This window comes from Silene latifolia, unplaced genomic scaffold, assembly GCF_048544455.1.
Source record: "Silene latifolia isolate original U9 population unplaced genomic scaffold, ASM4854445v1 scaffold_112, whole genome shotgun sequence".
NCBI lineage: Eukaryota > Viridiplantae > Streptophyta > Magnoliopsida > Caryophyllales > Caryophyllaceae > Silene > Silene latifolia.
The window spans coordinates 1,154,947-1,161,282 of NW_027413126.1; the positions used below are offsets into that span (position 1 = coordinate 1,154,947).

General features: G+C 34.0%; 1 long non-coding RNA gene across 1 annotated transcript; it reads right to left on the reverse strand.

Annotated features, from left to right (window-relative positions):
* Positions 1–251: 251 nt before the first annotated feature.
* On the reverse strand, positions 252–5,633 carry LOC141637429 (uncharacterized). Its single transcript, XR_012541793.1, has 2 exons — positions 5,552–5,633; positions 252–422 (listed from the first exon to the last, which is right to left on the reverse strand). It is a non-coding gene; the product is annotated as an uncharacterized LOC141637429 (long non-coding RNA).
* Between the last annotated feature and the right edge of the window lie 703 nt (positions 5,634–6,336).

A 6,336-nucleotide genomic window follows, 5' to 3' on the forward strand; every position in this document is an offset into this window, starting at 1 on the left:
ATAAGGACTCGTAAAGAAACGGAAATTATTAAATAAATAAACTCGAACTAATTTCAATAAACTCGAACTAACTTTAAATAAACTTATTAATGATTATTAAAATTAACGTATCGAATTATGATGAAATTAATTAGTTAGCTAAGCATAAATATATAAATCGTTAAATGATGTAATTAAATTCAAAATAGCAATTAAAAGAATTTTATCCAACTTAATAAAATACGGGTAAATCTCATGAATGAAACATCGCTAAAGTCGCGAAACAAAGTTATACAAACCAAATATGAGAAAGGGAGACATATGTCCCTAAAAAGTATGTGACATAAAAATATTTAAGGGTCACAATATAATAAAGTCAATCTAGGTCCCAAGGTTACTTTGCTCGCTAGCTCGTCCATGTACCCCATATATGCATCACCTACCTGTCAATCGCATTTTATACAAATACGAAAGCCACGATCGGTGGGGAGTAACTCCGAGTTCTCCCAGCCACGAAATGTCATAATTAATATAACATGTAAACATAAGAATATGAATACGAATCACACAATGCCTTAGCATAAAGATGCTAGACAATCGTGCTTATCATGTGAACAATAATATAACAACACATAGTCCTAGCATGTGAATACTAGACCGACTCATACTACACTATCATGTGAATCACATAACATCCAGGAATCCAAACTCTATCAACCATAGCCGGCTTGCATCTCACCTTCTATGATTCATAGAATCATCAAACAAGAAAGGACAATATATCAAAGATAGGCATAAGTTCTTAGTCCCGTCAATAGTCACTCTGTAACTCGAGTCTATACCACGAGGTAGGGAAGGTAATCGAACCGGTATCTTGGCTCAGAGGTTCTATAAAAACATGGCCAAGACACAACACAACCCTAGCATAAAATCTGCGCAGACCTAGACATGCGGATACACACCACCGCACCCAAGACCCATGATAAAACCACATGAGTACCCTAAGGAGTCCACCAAAGGGTTGGCTAGTACTTAAGCTGACCACTTACTCTCAAAATAAGTAACGAGGTCATGCCCCAACTTGGATATAAACCCACCAAGTCAGGAACACAGAGGCTATTAAGCAGTGAACATATACTAGTCAAAGACTATAAAGGCCTATCTATGATGGAGGCCGAAATACTCACCTAGGACCTAGTCCCAGCTAGTCCCAGCTTGAATACTTTAGCCCACACCACACAAGACAAGTAGGATACCCAATTCAGCTGACAATCCAACAATATCTCCATTATCAATAATAATCCAAATTCCAACTAACCGTTAATTTCATAATTCATGAGAACAAGCTAAAATGGCAATAAGACAAGAAGACTGAAGTATAAGGCAACCAATTCATCCAACAACCAACATGTGAAATGATAGTCACAAATATTAAGGCATCAACGTAAAACATCCAAAAACAATCAATCTCACCTCAAAGACAAACCCTCGACCCGAGTCCCGCGACGGGTCATCGGTCAAATCGAGGCTGACTGGTTTAAACCTAGTTTGACCAAACTCGTTCGGTCAATCTGGCCCAGCTCAGAGTCTTGGCCTATTTTGGCCCAAATCACAAATTTATCACAATATAATTCTCATGCTATTTCTAATTTCTATCATGTGAAAAACGAAAGTAACACATTATCAATCACCTAAACACTTAACAAACAACAGGCACACATTAACTACTAATGTGACATTAATTCGTCGAGTAACTCGGAATAGTTACCTTACGCTAGCAAAGAGACAAGTGATAACTTGAGAAAGCTTCTAAAACCCAAAATTACTCTTCCTCTTCAACCACAAATGAGCCACCTAAAATAATTATGTGAAAGGACGATATTAACGAATTATCTTTATATAAAAATATGAGACGGAAATTAATTTAATTATATTTTAAATAAACCAAACTAGCGTCAAAACAATTTATAGACACGGCTCAAAAGTTATTATGACAACCTCAAACTCGGCCTAACCACCAACTACACATGGCCTCAAACTCGTGACTTAGCTAGGCCACTGCCTAGGCCATCAAACTCGCCTAAAAGTAAGCCATAAGGAGTCCGACACGACCACCACCCGACTACCCATAGCCACCCTTCACCTTACTTCATAACCTGATCCAAAAATCAGTCCAAAACAGAACCCAAAAGATGCTTAAGTTCGACCCCAACTCCAGTCCTCAAATGCAAAGTAAAAACCCATGATGACAGCTCTCGTCCCTGCCCAAAACAGAGTACCAATCGTCCCCTTAAGACTCCATTCTCGCGCCTAAAAACAGTCCTAGCTGAGCCAACTAAGTCAGCATTTAAAACGGTTTTAGAGCGGAAATCCTCAAGTATAAAGCAACTCAAAAACAGACCATAAAGACTACAAAAATCGCCCCAACACAGAGTCCAAATTAGTCCAAAACAATCCCTACATGTCAGTATACACCGTCTCAACTATAAAACACACCAATTATCACCCAAAACAATCCATTTATGTCAGCATACACCGTCTTAAATATACCACTTACTAGCTAGCATCCCAAATGATCCCTAGAGGTCAGTATACACCGTCTCAATCATCTCCACATATCAGTATACACCGTCTTAATTATAAAACAGACTAACCAGCATTCGAAATAAACATATTTTACAAGTAATATCGAGTAATCCGTTATCGTTACCTTTTTAATCTTCTACCAGACCGTCTATTTTAGTACATACAACCGTCTTATAATAAATAAAGCTGAAAATATAAATGGGTTTGTAAAAATACATGACGAAAATGAATTTTACTTACAACGGATTGACGGAAACGACGAGAGGAACGCTATGGAACGAAAATCGTCGAAAACGGATGAGAAACGGACGACCGAAAATCGATTTTACGAAAGAAAGAAAAAAAAATGAAACGTGAAAAAGAAGAAAAAGGAAGGGAGAAGAAGAAAGAGACGTAGGAAATGAAAATGAGGCAAAGACTGCTTGACTGCTATTTATTATACGTACGTTTCTTCGTCGTTAAGAAACTTCGATAGTTATTAAAACCGTTTCGAGTTAAATTTAACCGGTTTAAGAAAGAGTCTCATAAATGAAACAAAATCAATAATAAATAAATTTAACGAATGAAAAATAAAATAAACTCAGCCAGTTAACGTAAATAATACAATATCAGCTTGAATCGGAATTATTAGCGATTTTTACAAAACTAACGGATATTAATAAAAATTGCTAATTTAGTGAAATAAGCTCAAAATATCTAATTGGACGGTTTTGTTCCCAAAATCCATCTCGGGTTCACTTAAAACAACTTTCATAAGGACTCGTAAAGAAACGGAAATTATTAAATAAATAAACTCGAACTAATTTCAATAAACTCGAACTAACTTTAAATAAACTTATTAATGATTATTAAAATTAACGTATCGAATTATGATGAAATTAATTAATTAGCTAAGCATATATATATAAATCGTTAAATGATGTAATTAAATTCAAAATAGCAATTAAAAGAATTTTATCCAACTTAATAAAATACGGGGTGTTACAATCACCCCATCTTTTAAAAAGTTTCGTCCTCGAAACTTGAAAGTATAAATGAAAGGTTATAAAAATAAAACTGAAATTGGAATCGGTAACCAAAACATTTAAAAGGTCACTTATCGTAAGAATCAAAATTCTTTCAAAAGTTTCAAATAAAATTTTAAACGTAACGATTCTCATCGGAGGAACGGAAGTGTTCTCGTTGCGCATTCAAGAACATCACATTCCAAATCAAAGATAAGGTCAAAAAGCAAATTATTTGTATAAATCGAAAATCAAAATACTTTCAGAAACATTAATGAAGAGTTTTCAAAAGTATAAGTCTCATTCATGGAACGAAATTGCTCTTGTCGTGCACACAAGAACGCTAACCTTCCAAGTCAAAGACAGATTTAAAACCGAAAATCACTCGTCGACAAGAGTAGAACAAGTTATTAAACGTTTCTAATAACGAGTTCTAACATCCGATCAACGTTAAAATCAAAAGAAAAGGTAATCTTGTACATGAACGAGTTTGGTCGAGCTAGGTTTAAACCAGTCAGCCTCGATTTGACCGATGACCCGTCGCGGGACTCGGGTCGAGGGTTTGTCTTTGAGGTGAGATTGGTTGTTTTTTGATGTTTTACGTTGATGCCTTAATATTTGTGACTATCATTTCACATGTTGGTTGTTGGATGAATTGGTTGCCTTATACTTCAGTCTTCTTGTCTTATTGCCATTTTAGCTTGTTCTCATGAATTACAAAACTAACGGATATTAATAAAAATTGCTAATTTAGTGAAATAAGCTCAAAATAGCTAATTGGACGGTTTTGTTCCCAAAATCCATCTCGGGTTTACTTAAAACAACTTTCATAAGGACTCGTAAAGAAACGGAAATTATTAAATAAATAAACTCGAACTAACTTTAAATAAACTTATTAATGATTATTAAAATTAACGTATCGAATTATGATGAAATTAATTAGTTAGCTAAGCATAAATATATAAATCGTTAAATGATGTAATTAAATTCAAAATAGCAATTAAAAGAATTTTATCCAACTTAATAAAATACGGGGTGTTACAATCACCCCATCTTTTAAAAAGTTTCGTCCTCGAAACTTGAAAGTATAAATGAAAGGTTATAAAAATAAAACTGAAATTGGAATCGGTAACCAAAACATTTAAAAGGTCACTTATCGTAAGAATCAAAATTCTTTCAAAAGTTTCAAATAAAATTTTAAAACGTAACCGATTCTCATCGGAGGAACGGAAGTGTTCTCGTTGCGCATTCAAGAACATCACATTCCAAATCAAAGATAAGGTCAAAAAGCAAATTATTTGTATAAATCGAAAATCAAAATACTTTCAGAAACATTAATGAAAAGTTTTCAAAAGTATAAGTCTCATTCATGGAACGAAATTGCTCTTGTCGTGCACACAAGAACGCTAACCTTCCAAGTCAAAGACAAATTTAAAACCGAAAATCACTCGTCGACAAGAGTAGAACAAGTTATTAAACGTTTCTAATAACGAGTTCTAACATCCGATCAACGTTAAAATCAAAAGAAAAGGTAATCTACTCAAATTTTCTTTTGCAAAAAAGCCAAAATAGAAATAAAGGTTTCACCTTTAAACTCAAAGGGGAATCAAATTCCTGAAAATATAATATTAAACTTTGACAAAGGCATCATAATTAGATCAAAGTGAATAGAAATTGGATAAAATTCACAAAAATCTCAGGTTTAGCAACTCAAAACCATGATAAAGAAGTCTATACTCAAAGAGCAATTAGAGAATTAAATCGAATTTTCATTTTCCAAATCTTTACAAGTAGGGAAAATTTTGTAATAGTAACATAAAATTTTTAACAACAAACGAAAAATGGTAGCTTGAAATATTTAGAAATTGTGCGAAATGAAAAGTAAGTTAGACATTATCAATCACCTAAACACTTAACAAACAACAGGCACAACATTAACTACTAATGTTACATTAATTCGTCGAGTAACTCGGAATAGTTACCTTACGCTAGCAAAGAGACAAGTAATAACTTGAGAAAGCTTCTAAAACCCAAAATTACTCTTCATCTTCAACCACATATGAGCCACCTAAAATAATTATGTGAAAGGACGATATTAATGAATTATCTTTATATAAAAATATGAGACGGAAATTAATTTAATTATATTTTAAATAAACTAAACTAGCGTTAAAACAAATTATAGACACGGCTCTGATACCAACTATGACACCCTCAGAAATCGCGGAAAAATAAACACGTAATTTCTAAATAAAAACTGCATGGATATGTTTGTAATAGGTTCATTATAGTAAAAACCTGTAATTTTTAAAACCTGAACCTGTTATAAAGATATCCAATTGGAAGGTGTCAAACATGCAAGGTCCAAAATGAATCTCATGAATGAAACATCGTTAAAGTCGCGAAACAAAGTTATACAACCCAAATATGAGAAAGGGAGACATATGTCCCTAAAATGTATGTGACATAAAAAGTGTATAAGGGTCACAATAAAATAAAACCAATCTAGGTTCCAAGGTTACTTTGCTCGCTAGCTCGTCCATGTACCCGAACGAGTTTGGTCGAGCTAGGTTTAAACCAGTCAGCCTCGATTTGACCAATGACCCGTCGCGGGACTCGGGTCGAGGGTTTGTCTTTGAGGTGAGATTGGTTGTTTTTGGATGTTTTACGTTGATGCCTTAATATTTGTGACTATCATTTCACATGTTGGTTGTTGGATGAATTGGTTGCCTTATACTTCAGTCTTCTTGTCTTATTGCCATTTTAG